We start from the raw sequence: 15752 nt of genomic DNA on the forward strand, positions 1-15752 counted from the left end.
ATTCCAATTTTGTCTCATACGAACGCGTCGATGGAAAGAGGCTTTTCGGTTAACGTCAAATGCCTAGTTGAAAACCAAACCGAAGAGAGTCTGACAGCCCAAGTATCGAATACGACGGAATCAACATCTCAGGGGGAGTTACAGCTATAACGGTAACGAAATCGTTAATCCAGTTTGCCCGCAATTCTCACTCGAGATATGTCGAGTCCTTGAAAGCAAAAAAAAAAAAAATAGAGGAGAATCTGAAAGAAACTATAGCGAAACGGAAGCGAGAGGCAGAAAAAAAGGCTAAGGAACTGGAAGCGAAAAAATTTGATGGTGCTTTACGACGCTCACAGAGAGGTAAGCTTGATGGACGAAAAAATTAAAATACCTCAAAATATCTGAGATACAAATAAAATTGAAGAATGATAAGCAAACATATTTCAATCAATTAATAATTAAAAAAAACCTGCGTATCAATCCAATGATTTGTAGTTTAATTGATAAACATAACTGAAACATAAACCATTTAAAAATTATTTATCACTGTTGGAACGATTTTCGGACCCTTTTAAGCAACTCCGTTTTTTGCTGGGTGTAGCTAAAAGCTAAAGGTTTCTTTTAATTCACAGATTTTGTGTTAGACTTAATACTAAACTTACATCGAGTGTCCTACTTATTTTTCCGCAGTTCCAAACAATCACGCGATCGCACAACTTCCTGAGCGGACTAGATTACGGAAATTCTACTTTATTTAAGAAGGTAAGTTAAGCAAGTTACAATTACTCACAATTTATTTGATAATTCTTCCTTTTTACTTTTCTTCCACAGGTTTTCAGTCGCTCAGTCTAGAAACGCCGGGAAACGATCTACGTGGGACACAATTCAATAATCGCAAGAACTACAAAAAATTTAATATGCTACTTACACCTTAACGTGAACAAAAAGTAATTTAATTATATAAAAATAGGAAATAAACTTGAAAATTCCACTCAACCGACTTTCGACTTGGTAAGGATGACGAAGGAACTTTTTCGAATCAGGTTATTTTCTGTACGTCAATCTATCTCCTTCTCGTTGACGTTTCGCTGTCATCGTAACAGCAGTGTGCGGCGAGTTAGCCCCTATGGGCCAGTCGAAGTCGCGGCAACAATCACTAATAGAAAGCTCAATCGATTATGGTTTCAAAAATGAGTATTCGGAATTTTGTTTGGTTTTCGGTTGTATAAAACCGGGAATTTCGTGAGACCATGCGGAAAAAAAGACGAGAAAAATGCGGGAAATGGAAAATTGATTTTGAGTGGCCACCCTGGTATAATTTCCACAAAAATATCCAAAAACAGCTGCTGGTTCATGAAAGTCACGCTATTTGTTGCATGACTATCCGAAATTGAATACTCAAAATTCCCAATAAATAACTGTGCACCTATTTTCTTCATCCATCCTATGCATTAACTTTTAACTTATAGTTCCACAATACGGATCGATTCGTCTTAGTCTTAGCTAACCCCGTGTGCTAATTTTTACATCCATTTAATTGCTCGTCTCTTAAAACCCTGATGTGGAATTTTCAATCCTAATCCGATGCATAATAACGTCAATATCTAAAAACCTAAAACAGTTTATATGGACGACCCCTTTTGCAGACCCTTTGCACCAAATTTGATACCTGAAATCGATTATTCGTTCCAGAAAACTTCCGTGTGACAATTTTCATCTTAATCCAATGTATATTAACGTCAATATCACAAAAACAGTGATTAGGTTATATGGACGACCCCTTTTTCCGACACCTGACCCGAAATTGGATAATTGTAATCAATACTCCCGTGTGCCATTTTTTCATTTCAATCCGGTGTTTAACAACGACTATATCGCCAAAACAGTGAACAGGTGATATGGACGACCCTTTTCTCCGGTCCGTTACACAAATCTGATGCCTGAAATCAAATACCCATCCCTCATGTGCGAATCTCAATCCGATGTATCATATCGCTAAAACAAAATTTGTGTTGTATGGACGACCCCCTTCAAAAGGGGTCATCCGAAAATCTAAAAACATTTTTATCAATCCTAGTCCTAATTAACACCTATGCCACATTTCAGCTCTCTAGGTTTTAAGGCGGCAGAGAATATTAAAGACAATCACACAAGCGAACAAATACACGGAAATTGTTGGTTACAATTATTGGAGATTGTAACCACAGATAAAACATCCAATGAGAAGTGATAGCTAGAAGACAGACAATTTAAAAACAACCGTAACATTTCTCAAAAGTGATTAATTATTCAATTTACACTGATCGGAAGGAAAAAAAGGAAAAAACAACAACAATACGGGATCCCACCATTTGACAAACTGTACACTCTCTATATCCCTGATGATGGCCAAGATCATGGCCGAAACGTAGGACACTGAGAAAATGTGCTGTTTCTAGTTTTTGTTCAAAATTACATGACTGAGAAGCCGAAACGTCCTATATATAGATAAACTTATCTTTATCTCGGGTAGCATTGGCTCAGTTTTTTAAAATGGAAATTTCAACTTATCTAGCAATTGTGTGTTTTTTTAAACGAACACAAAAAAAATATCTACATGTTTCCTAGAAGAGATTCCTTCCACTTAACTTTAAACGTATATTTGTCTAGGATATGATGGCTAGCATCTTGCAAATGCTAAAACCAACAACCCACAGAAAGTGTACTGAATATGTTTGCCGTGACCGGGATTCGATTTCATGACCATTGGCTTAGAAGACTAGAAGGCTGTCCTCTACGCCACGGGCTGCGTCTACCGAACTACGTGCTGACTTAAGGATTAAAAATAACAGAAACACACGTTTTGTGAATACTTCAGCTTTGTTTGATAATCATTTTCAAGAATCTTGTAGTAAAAGCATTTCAAGATGTTGTTTGTTTAGAAATATTTCCATCGTATTCCAATGTGCTACGATCGATTGAAAATTTACTTTAAAACCCAATGAAGAAGTTTGTACAATCATATACATTTTATCGAACCATAGATTTTAAACTTTTAATGCCTTTCAGGTTTGACAACACCTAGGTTAACGGACTTATTTTGGACCAGAGGACCTATTTTGGACCACCTTGTCTAGCTCTCCTATAAAACAATTAATCATGAAATTTTTTAGCAAATATTTTTGAAGCCCGGGCACTTAATGTAATGCACTAATTTTTATCATTATTAGTTGCTTTATAAAAAAGCTCAAGGAGACAAGGTGGTCCAAAATAAGTCGCCTGGACCAAAATAAGTCCGTTATTATACTTCACGTTCGTTGAACAACCATGCGTTTCCACAAAAGCACAATAATTTTGAATAAAAGCTTTCGTGAAAATTGAAGCCTGCGCATTTCACTGTTTGGGGTGAAAACATTTCTAAAGGGCTCTAGGCTCCACATCCTATATGTCTAGAAAAGTTGCCCCTATTCGGGAAGGTTACTTCCTGTCATCGAATTCTGTCAAAATCGCGACATATCTGATGCTGAGAAAAAAAACATCCCCTCCCCCTGGGAAGAAAAAAAACAACTCAAAAGGACCTCTTCCATCAGCCAGAGAGAGCAATTTGTTCGACTCCATTATCATTTCGAAGGCAGCGAGGCCAGAACAGGGACGTGTTTTTTCGCATCGCATCTGCATTCTCCGGAAGAAGTGAATTTGCTTTTTTTCGGTCAGGTCGATCGGTGGCCAAGTCGCAGTTGGAAAGTTTTCTACCGAAGTGGATGTTTGTGGGATTCATTTGGAAGTGATTTTTTAACTGTGGTTTCCCCGAGACAAGTGTAAAAAGGGGTTTTCCTTATCGAAAGGATCTGAGAATTGGCAAAAGCAAAAGCTGTGAGTGTGCTTGGGAAAATCGATTGAAAAAATTTCCGAGCCACTATGAACCACCGAAATCAGTCGAACTTTGAAATTCCTCCTTTTCCTGAAAACGTGTGCCCCAGTTTTCCAAGTGTGGAAAAAGTTTAAGGATATCCGCTCGTTTTCCGGAAGGCAAAAAAGGGTAAGAACCAAGTTCTTTGCTAGCCAAATCTGGAACGGTGTGACCCTACTCTGAAAACATACATACAAGTAAAACATATAGACATAAAGCTTAGCTCTATTCGCAAAAGTCAATAACTCAATCAAATCGAAAGCTTTCCACCTTAGGCTTCCCGTAGATTGCTTTTCCGTCACTTGTAGGACATTTTTTGATGCTGTGTAAATTAGGAAAAGAAAAAAACTTTCCCAAACAGTTGCTCACTATTTGGACCAGCCCCTTTTCTTCATCGTAGCCGTGTGTTCGATTTTTGCTTGGCCATTTGGATTTGTTGATTGACTATTGAACGACTTTTTTTCCTCCTTGCATTTTCATCCTCTCTGTGTGAGTGTGTATGTGTGTGCGTTTTTGTATGTGTGTGTGTGTCTGCTTATATTTTGTGTATCCCTGTACGTAGTGCTACAATCGGTTCAGATCCGGTGAGATTTTTCATCAAACTTGAGAGTCATCGGGCGCAAGAGAGCGTATATTTATGGCTTAATTAAAACATTGGATTTCGCTTTGATCCCTTTGATGGAAAATATGTCAGAGCTAATTGAACCATATTGAAACGTGATCCTTGAGAGTGCCGATTTTGGAAGGCGAAGCTGGAGAACGAGAAGAAGTATCAGCTGCTTGAGCTCCGAGGCTAGTTTGCTGGATTGGGTGATAAGACATTGATGTCCTTGAAATTTTAGAAAACAATCCACGTCTAACTTTCTTATCCTTTGTTAACATTGTAACAATTATTTAACGTTAACCCACTAAAACCAATTTTTTTTTTCGTAGTAAAATTCACAGAAGTTTTGTTTTATGATAACATACAACTTTTGTTCCACGACAAACTTAATTATTCAAAAAAACAATATTTTTTTCAAAAGTTGTATAACCACATGGGCTAAAGAGCTTAATTTCAGTACGTTTTCGGTTTCAAATATTGAACATTTTTGTCAAGTTATTGTCGTTTTTCCTATCCCTTTTGACTAAGCATTCCCGATTTTTTCTAGTACGTGTCTGGGCCGGGAAATTTTGGTTTTTTTTTCTTGAAAAACTTGGCACAACCGAGCATTTGATTCCAAATTTTCCATTAAAAACCCGACAATATCCGGACAGATCTGGGAAAAATTTATCCATTATTTGAACAAAATTAAGGGAAAATAAGATTAAAATCAGTTGAACTTTAATTATTTTTTGAAGCACATCAAATTCAGATCAACGCTTCCAAAATCAATTTCTTATCAATTTTGCTGGATATAACTCTAAAGAATTCGTTTTTATACACGAAAATCAAAGCACATCATTGCTTAATTTGAATTTTTTGGTAAATTTAGCAAATTATGAGAATAACTCGGGGCAAGAACCGGTAATTTTTTCATAAATTTCGGGAATCAGGTCCGAATCTATCTCGTTTTGAATTTTTCCTTGAATTTTGGGCAAGCCCGGAAGAAACCAGGTAATCTGGAATGCTTTCTTTAGACGGGATTTTTATTCCTTCTTTTCTTGATAAAATATGAAGCTATTTTTTCAAAAAAAAATCCATAATGGTTGTAAATTCTAATCCTTGAGATTTTAGATACTTGAGATCAAAAACACAAGACCCAGAAATTTCTAATGCCTACAAAATGATAAAACTTCCTAAAATGTGTCCAATTCCAGTTTTCTCAAGTTTTATAGCTTTTATTAGCTGTAATTTTTGACAATTACTGGTCATACAGTTGCCATTAATATGAATTGTTAGATTAACATCATTTGGAGTATTGTGGACAAAAAAGTAAATTACAATAATGATTCGCTTTGGTTTTATGCTGATTTTAATAAACCACGTCTAAAGGTGGGGTTGCTTTAAAGAGGGTTGATAAAATTAAATTTTTTTTAAAGTTACCATGACATCGAGCATATTGTTTGGTCGTGTGAGGACCATCTTGTCGCCAAAACGAATTTAATAGACTCCCTTCGGGCCCGAAGAAAACCACCCAACACCCCAGTGAGAGATGTATTAGCTGCGATAGACATTGATTACATGCTCGAAATCTACCTCTTTCTCAAAGCTGTTGATCTCCGTTTATAACTACTACTTTCTTCTTCACTGTATCTATATCTTTAAAAAAACTATGAAATGTAATTACACAAATCAGACATTGGCTCTTTAAAACCTACGGTACGAGCCGTTTCAAATAAGCGAATTAAAATAATAAAATTAAATTTTTGATTTTTCAAAAAAAAAATCCCATTGAAAACAGACATGTACATATGTTTCAAAGACAGGTAAAAACTTTTTTTTTTCAATTATGTTTTCGGTAAAGTATTTCACTGTCTGAAAAACAAATGAATAGAAAAATTAAAATCTTTGATATGAAGGGATTAAATTTGTTTTATTGTGATAACCTTTAAAAAATTCAATAATGAATTTCTTGATACACTTCTAATCGTAAGTCGCGATTATGGCAGAAAGCATCTAAAAATCCTATGCATTTCTTAATGAAAGACAATTTAATTAACTACACTAGTCGTTTTTAAGCTTTTTTTACTCATTGCTCTTTTTTTGCAAATTTCTGAACTCACCGCCCCTGCTAAGTAAATTATGTTTTCGAAGAAATTAACGTCTGAAAAAATGCGTTAAAAATTTTTGTGGGTGGTACAAGGCTCAAAATTGACCCAAAATATATCGCAATGTTTAGATTTAAAGAAAATATTTAAAAAAAAAGTAGTAATTTCAAATTACTACAAATTAACTTATTTCTTTCGATACATGAAGATTGTATTCTTATAAATACAAGAGAAGGATACATCTTTTTATGCATTCGTTGCACAACACTTCACTTTGGCTTTGTTGAATGTTTCAAAGGATGAATCCCAATTGAAGGAATCACGAGTACATTCACGATTTTAATCGGGAATTTTCGTTCAAAATTAGTGCCTTTGAGTAGGCAATGAACTCCCGGACAATAAACAATATGCATATCCACAACTTGCTTAAATGCATAGCGCACGAATCCGAAATAATGCTTTCTAAGCATAAAATCAAAAGCTTTAAATAATTCAACTTAACATTCTGATCATTTGTCATGTATTATTTCTGTATAAAGTTCTAATAACTTAATTGGAGTATTTTTATTCAGGTTTGGAAAAAAGTGAAAAATCTGTGGCTTTTTTTACAAAATCCGGGCAACCGGGCCGGACCGAACTTTTTCTAAAGTTTGTGTTAAATATATCATAAAAATCTGGTTCAGTTAAGCGTTCTCTGAGCTCGTTCTAGGGCTGTTTATATTTCTCAATTGAACCAAATATGCTTTAAGTTGCTTCCTCCAGATGTTTCTCCGGATTCCTATATAATCTCTTGAATAAAAGCTTAGAAAAAGCAAATTTCGGATAAAACAGAACAGGACGACCGATTTAAAAAAAACAATTTTCAATTAAATAATGCATAAATGGACGAGTAAAATTAAAAAAACTTGGTAGATGATCAAAAAACGACTGTATAAAAATTTAAAAAAATATTGGAATTTCGGGGTTTAAATTACTTTGAACTACAACATTTTCGACTTAAGTGTTCGCAGTATACAAAGATGGAAGTTTTCTTGAGAATTCAATTTATTAAACAAATTTAATTTATCCATATTTGCTTTGAAAGCAAATTTGTTCTTCCGTTCTTTTCCATGTTTCTAAAATGTCCAGCTTTTTTCGGCTATGTCCAGCTTTTTTCATGGAATGTCCCACTTTTCTCTATAAGGGTGCTATAAGTATCTGGTAAGCCTATCTTAAACATCTGGATTTGGAGATATCATCCAGCCAAAACGTCACTAAGAGTCAATTGTCGGAGCAACCGAAAAAATTAACAAAAATTAAATGATAAATGTCAGCCCGATTTTTGAAACCAACTTTTTATCCTCTCTGTTTATTTTGGTTTTTCACCTATCCCGAACTTTAATCGCATGCCGCAGTACGCAGAACCAACCATGAAGTCTGCGGCGCGGTGAAATTTTATTTTTCTTAAACGACCAAAAAACCACTCCGAAGAAAGGTAATGTTTAAAGTAGGGATGGTCTTTTTTTCTTTTTTTCGAACCGAACATGAAATCCTCCCAGTAAACCATTCTGCTTTCTACAATTAAGGTAGTAAGCAATTATGGAAAATGGACGTCTATAAGAAAAACAAAAATAATTTCAGATCAAAGTATCTGCCATTATACATTGCAACTTTACCACAGTTCATATCATAGTCTGTAAAATTTAAAAGGTAGCAGGAATGCACATTACACAATGGGGAAAAAAGTGTACAAACCCTGAAGAAATTCAATATCTTTCGTCCTACATGACTCAAATCTATGAAATTATACTTTCCTTTTGTGAAAATTTCCGGAGAATCGATTGAACATAGTTTCAAACGCCGCACAGGCTTTCGAACGGAGATTTAGTGCCTTTTTAACCCCTAATTCCCCTATATTTTGTAAACATTCCAGCAAAACACTGATTCGAACCAGAGAATTTTGAACAAAAGCAGACCTATCGTGTATAATTTTTTCTGAGGAATCGAATGAAGGCTGTTTTGGCCACCGCACGCTTCAGAAATGGAGTTATGGCTGTTTTCATCCTCAATTCCCCTATATTTTTCAATTATTTCTGAAAAAAGCTGGTTCGGACTTGAAAATTTTTAACCAAATGGGTTGTATCTTGTGTGGTTTTTTTCGAGCAATCCAATGAAGGCTGGTTGAACCACCGCACACTTCGAAAAATGAAGTTATGGCTGTTTTACCTTCAATTCCCCTCAATTTTTCAAATTGTTAAGAAAAAGCATGTTCGGACTTTAAAATTTTGAATCTTTTGGAACGTATCTTGTGTGATTTTTTTCGAGGAATCCAATGAAGGCTGTTTGAGCTACCGCACGCTTCGGGAAATGGAGTTATGGCTATTTTTACCCTCAATTCCCCAACATTTTCAATAATTTCAGAAAAAAAGCATGTTCGGACTTGAAAATTTTGAATCAAATGGGTTGTATCCTATGTGATTTTTTCCGAGAAATCAAACGAAGCATATTTGAGCCACCGCACGGATTAGGAACAGGAGTTATGGCTGTTTTACCCTCAATTGCCCAATAGTTGTCAAATAGCTCAGAAAAACCATGTTGGGAGTTGATAATTTTGAACCAAATGGGTTTTATTTTGTGGAAATTTTTTCCGAGGAATCGAATGAAGGCTGTTTGAACCACCGCGACCGCACGCTTCGGAAAATGGAGTTATAGCTGTTTTACCTTCAATTCCTCTACATTTCTCAAATTGTTAAGAAAACGCGTATTCAGACTTGAAAATTTTGAATTTATTGGGACGTATCTTGTGTGATTTTATCACACAAGGATTTTTGAAGGCTGTTTGAGCCACCGCACGCTTTGAAATACGGAGTTATGGCTGCTTTTACCCTCAATTGCCCTGCATTTTTCCTGAAATCATTGAAGAATGTAGGGGAATTGAGGGTAAAAGCCTTTATTGGATTCCTCGGAAAAAATTGCATAAGATAAGTCTCGTTTGGTTCAAAATTTTCAAGTCCGATCACGGTTTTTCTGAACTTTTTTAAAAATGAAAGGGAATTGAGGGTAAAACAGTCATAACTCCTGTTTCCGATGCCTGCGGTGTGTCAAATAGGCTTCGTTGCATTTCTCGAAAAAAATCACACATGATACGTTCCATTTGGTTCAAAATTTTCAAGTCCGAACATGCTTTTTCTTAACAATTTGAAAAATGTAGGGAAATTGAGGGTAAAACAGCAAAAACTTCTGTTTCCAATCCGTGCGGTGGCTAAAATAGGCTTCATTGGATTCCTTGGATAAAAATACATAGGATACAACCCATTTGGTTAAAAAAATTCAAGTCCGAACATGCTTTTTTCTGAAATTATTGAAAAATGTAGGGGAAATGATGGTAAAAACAGCCATAACTCCATTTTCCAAAGCGTGCGGTGGCTCAAACAGCCTTCATTAGATTTCTCGGATAAAATCACACAAGATACGTCCCAATAGATTCAAAATTTTAAAGTCCGATCATGTGTTTTCTTAACAATTTGAAAAATTGAGGGGAATTGAAGGTAAAACAGCCATAACTTTATTTTTCGAAGTGTGCGGGGACTCAAACAGCCTTCATTGGATTGCTCGGAAAAAAACACATAAGATACAACCCATTTGGTAAAAAAATTTCAAGTCCGAACCAACTTTTTTCAGAAATAATTGAAAAATATAGGGAAAGCGAGGGTAAAAACAGCCATAACTCCGTTTTCTGAAGCGTGCGGTGGCCAAAACAGCCTTCATTCGATTCCTCAAAAAAAATTACACACGATAGGTCTGCTTTTAATCGAAATTCACTGGTTCGAATCAGTGTTTTTCTGAAATGTTTACAAAATATAGGGGAATTAGGGGTTAAAAAGGCACTAAATCTCCGTTCGCAAGCCTGTGCGGCGTTTGAAACTATGTTCAATCGATTTTCCGGAAATTTTCACAAAAGGAAAGTATAATTTCATAGATTTGAGTCATGTAGGACGAAAGATATTGAATTTCTTCGCGGTTTGTACACTTTTTTCCCCATTGTGGAATGGTTGAAAAAATGATACATAAACTACTCTTCAATTTCTCCCATAAGCTGCACTTAAACTTCCCTACACGCTGAAACAGCATTTCAGTTTGCCTTTATTCAGCAAGCAAGCTGAAACAGCAATCACTCATTACCTCAGCTTATGTTCAGCGAGTTGGCGTCTTTAATCAGCCAAAATGTTTGTTGGGCGAATTTATTATTTTTAATATTTTGAATGTTCGAGTTCGATGATTTAAGGTTGATGTGAGTAGTCAACAAAGCTAAGCTAAGCTAATTAAGTCAAATTAAGCAAAAAAAAAGAAGAAACAATGAAATTTTGCATATTTTCATGCGTTTTGCATATTTTTATGTATTAACTATTTAAGGCATTTTTTTTGTTCTTATTTTTCAGGCTCAGAAATTATCAATCGAACTTGAAGGATTTTTCTCTAAGCTTTTTGGCTTTCTTACAGAAAGGCATAGGGAACGGTCAGTTGGGGATATCATTAATTAAGGGTCCAAGACCCCACTTTATAGGTACCAATCGACTCAGCTCGACGAGTTACGATGATGTCCGGGAATTTGTATGTTCCATAAAAACGTTCTTAACACATTAACTCCTATTCTAGGTTTCACGATTTTGATGAATTTAGTATCAAAAAATTGCATTTTTTTTCCTGTAGGACTTATTTCAAAACCAAAAAAAAAAAACAAAATTGTTTAAAATTTTTCTATTCCATAGAACATATCATGCTTAAATTGGCTCCAAAAAAGGTAGCCATTTGCTCAGCAGCAGTAGCCAGCAATCGCTAAATTAATTACAAAGGCGATCAAAAATTTGACAAAAATTTCATAAAACAGCAGAGAATCGATCCCACGCCATCTAGCATGAGAGTTTAGGAGGTTAACCCCTTGACCACTAGTGAGCGTCGAGATATGTGGCTCTCAAACTTTAACAGTTTGAATTATTTGGATTATAAATGAACTCGTTGAATATAAGTTCGTTTATCCTCCAAAAAACGTACTGGGCACCTTTTTTTTATATTGAGTTTAGTAATTTTTGCTATCGATTTTCTTTAATCATAATCTTTTTTATAGATTAATAATAAATAATTCAGAAATAAGGAATCCATTATTGTGTCATTTATTTCCAAAGATAATTGACACTCTGTAAGAAAGCCTCCAATCCACTGATAAGTGTATTAAATCGGGTTTTATTGCATGTCTTCAAAATGGCGTCAGGTAGCGAAATTCAACTTCTTCCAGTTTTGTCCTTTTCTGCAATACCCGTATTGTGGGGCTTTTATGCGACTTTTAGTCATTTACAGCATTTTATAATTCAGCTGAAGCTGCCATCTTAAATTTTAAGATGGCGTCTGATAGCGAAATTTGACCTCAACTCATGATTTCATTCCACCGATCATTATAAACCAACTAGCTATTCCCATACGAACTCAGTTTCGCATTCAATTGAGAATTTGTCATGAACAGTTTGAATGAATGTCAATCGCCAGGCATTTTCAGATGCATTTCCAAATGCATTGTTAGGCAATAATTACAAATATGTTGAACACGTAATATGGACGATCATTTTTTTCTGTCGTATCCTAATAAATTTGAAATCAGCAATCAATTGACCGTGCCAAAAAAAACCCAGTATATGAATTTTCGTCTCGATGCGATACAAAATTATTGCAAAACAAATTTATCAGTTAATACGGAAGACCCCCTTATTGTCTTTTGATTCAAATATTGAAATCAGAAATAAATTGACCGTCCCAACCCTCGTTCTTCCCTCAAAACTCTCGTGTGCAAATTTTTAAATAAATCCATTGCATTATAACGTCAACATCACAAAAAAACAGTGAATAGCTAATATGGACAAACCTTTTGATGGACCTCTGACATTAAATTGGATAATTGGAATCAATTGTTCGTCCCTAATAATTACTATGTGCAAATTTTCACCTCAATCCGATGTAAAATAACCTCAATATAGCCAAAATATTGAAAAGGTAACATGGATGACCCTTTTTGTCGGCCCCTTACACTGAATTTAATGCCTGAAATGGATTGCACGTCATTCAAAACTCTCGTTTACCAATTTTCATCTGAATCCGATGTATAATAACGTCAATACAGCAAAAATAGCAAACAGTTAATATGGACGACCCCTTTAAGTGGGCGCACAGAATTTAATATCGGCAATCGATTGCCCGTCCCTAAAAATATCCGAGCGCAAATTTTCTTCTCAATCCGATGTATAATAACAACAATATCACAAAAATATTGAAAAGTTAATATGGACGACCCCTTTTGCCGGTCCCTTACACTGAATTTTATACCAACGATCGATTGCACGTCATTCAAAACTCTCGTATACCAATTTTCATCTGAATCCGATGTATAATAACGTCAATATCGCAAAAATAGCGAAAAGTTGATATGGACGACCCCTTTTGTTGGCCCTTCACACAAAAAATAAAACTTGAAATCGATAGCCCGTCTTTAAAAATGGTCGTGTATCAATTTTTATCTGAATCCGATGTACAATAACGTCAGTATTGCAAAAACAGTGAAAAGTTCATATGAACGACCCCTTTTGCCGACCCCTGACCTAGAATGCAATTCCTGGAATCAATTGCCCATCTTTTAAAACCCCCACGTGCAAGTTTTCATCACAATCCGACGAAAAATAACGTCAATATCGCGGAAACAATACTTGTCTAGTAAGGACGACCCCCTTCAAAAGGGGTCATCCGAAAATCTGAAAACATTTTTCATCATTCCTGGTCCTAATGAGCATCCATGCCAAATTTCAGACCTCTAGCTCTTAAGATGGCTGAGTCTATAGAGGACAAACAAACAAACAAACCCACAGAAATTGCTTTATATAGGGGAGAGTGGGGATTAGGTTGGCCCAAAATTGTACTATGTCTGGGATGTTGGGGGCTCAAGCTTCAAATGATAGCTTAGGGTGTAAGAAACAATATTTTATAAGGCGGCGACTCAGAAAAATGATGTTTAGAGGTCGCACTGGTTCGATTTTTGAAAAAAGGCAATTTTTTCGAAATTTTGTCCTAATAACATTTTCAGATCTTGAAAAAGTATTAAACATGTGTCTCTAATCAATACTGATGTTATGAAATCGCTTGGTACATCTTTGTACCTGAAAATGATCACATTTTCGTATGTGATGAAAGAAATTAGAGAAACATGAGGTATCAAAGAACGAAAGAACATAAGCCGTAAATATCATGAAAATTTCGAAACTTGAGCAGCACTGATAGCTTCTTCATCTGACCGTAAGTTGCGGCAAACCCGAAGCAATCGACCATGTGCTCGCTCGGCTAAAATCCCGAGTCGATGGGTGGAGTTAGAGAAACAAGAGAGATCAATAGGGGGAAAGATCACATGCGGGATACACATGGTGTTTCGATAGAAGGTCCAGCAGTTGATCGGCAGAGCTCGATTGCTCGTGTTCGCCGGTTCCATCACGTTCACCGTGGTGGAATTGGCTAACGCGCCGTTGTACCGAAGCGGAGATTGCAGGTTCAAGTCCTGTCGGTGAGCCGTTGTATCTTTTTCGAAATTTTCATGATATTTACGGCTTATGTTCTTTCGTTCTGTGATACCTCATGTTTCTCTAATTTCTTTCATCACATACGAAAATATGTGTCTCTAATATTTTTTAAATTTTCTATATAATGTAAGTTTTAAAATAAAAATTTATTGGGACTATTTTGGACACTCAATTTGTATGTATGATTTTTTTAATTACACAATACTGTGAATTTTTGTAAAAAAAATAATTAAAATTAACAAAAAAGTGTACTTTGGATTAAGATTTTTAATCAATATTAAATTCAAAAGATGCGCGACGTTAAAATGTGTAACTTTGCAGAAGAAAGTGTATAGCTATGACTTGTCGTTTCAAAGTAATTCAAGTTTCACTGTGGAAAAAAGTCACAATTTTCAAATTTTTGCTAAGAATTGTTCTATATTATGATGTTGTTGAGTTTCGAGCAATCTAAGAACCAAATAAACTTCTGATATCAAACTTTTTCATCCTTTTATCGATCTTTCAATCAGCAGAAACAACCATGACTAGTTTCTAGATTTTATTTTTTTTTTTTTTAGTGGTTGTAGCCATAACACATTCACCAAACCGTCACCCAAGTATGGGTAACACGACCTTTAATCAATAAAAAATCTAGAAACTTGGAATGGTTCTTTCTGGTGATTTAAGGATCGATAAAAGGATGAAAAAAATTGATGTCAGGGGTTTATTTGGTACTTGATTGCTCGAACCTCATCAACATCATAATATAGAGCAATTCTTAGCAAAAATTTGAAAATTGTGACTTTTTTCCACAGTGAAACTTGAATTACTTTGAAACGACAAGTTATAGCTATACACTTTCTTCTGCAAAGTTACACATTTTAACGTCGCGCATCTTTTGAATTTAATATTGATTAAAAATCTTAATCCAAAGTACACTTTTTTGTTAATTTTAATTATTTTTTTTACAAAAATTCACAGTATTGCGTAATTAAAAAAAACATACATACAAATTGAGAGTCCAAAATAGTCCCAATAAATTTTTAGTTTAAAACTTACATTATAAAGAAAATTTAAAAAATATTAGAGACACATGTTTGATACTTTTTCAAGATCTGAAAATGTTATTAGGACAACATTTCTAAAAAATGGCCTTTTTTCAAAAATCGAACCAGTGCGACCTCTAAACATCATTTTTCTGAGTCGCCGCCATATAAAATATTGTTTCTTACACCCTAAGCTATCATTTGAAGCTTGAGCCCCCAACATCCCAGACATAGTACAATTTTGGGCCACCCTAGTGGGGATACTTGATCCCCTTTTCTTATTTTCACCATATCTTTTTGAAAAAAATTAGCAACTCGCCGTCTTTGACATTTTCTGACAGCTTGTAACTTCAAGTTTCTATGCTCCAAAAATTAGAACGATACTTGAACCCGTTGATGAACTAGAAACATTTTCGTGGGAGTAAAAAAATTGCGATTTTTCTGAAGTTAGGGGAGACTTGATCCCCTATTGAAGGAGACTTGATCTTTTATTCAGGAAGCCCTAATCCTTGTATAAAAATCAAACAAAACCCCAAGATAGAATGTTAATTGACGTTTTTGGTAATGTTTGTTCTC

General features: G+C 35.1%; 1 protein-coding gene across 1 annotated transcript in view; it reads left to right on the plus strand.

Annotated features, from left to right (window-relative positions):
• Positions 1 to 3552: 3552 nt before the first annotated feature.
• LOC129754703 (uncharacterized) overlaps positions 3553 to 15752 on the plus strand; it is a 60262-nt gene continuing 48062 nt past the window's right edge. Inside the window, exon 1 of the mRNA XM_055750913.1 lies at positions 3553 to 4000. The gene's annotated coding sequence lies outside the window, so the exon portion shown is untranslated. The remainder of the gene's footprint in view (positions 4001 to 15752) is intronic.

Source organism: Uranotaenia lowii, chromosome 3, assembly GCF_029784155.1.
Source record: "Uranotaenia lowii strain MFRU-FL chromosome 3, ASM2978415v1, whole genome shotgun sequence".
NCBI lineage: Eukaryota > Metazoa > Arthropoda > Insecta > Diptera > Culicidae > Uranotaenia > Uranotaenia lowii.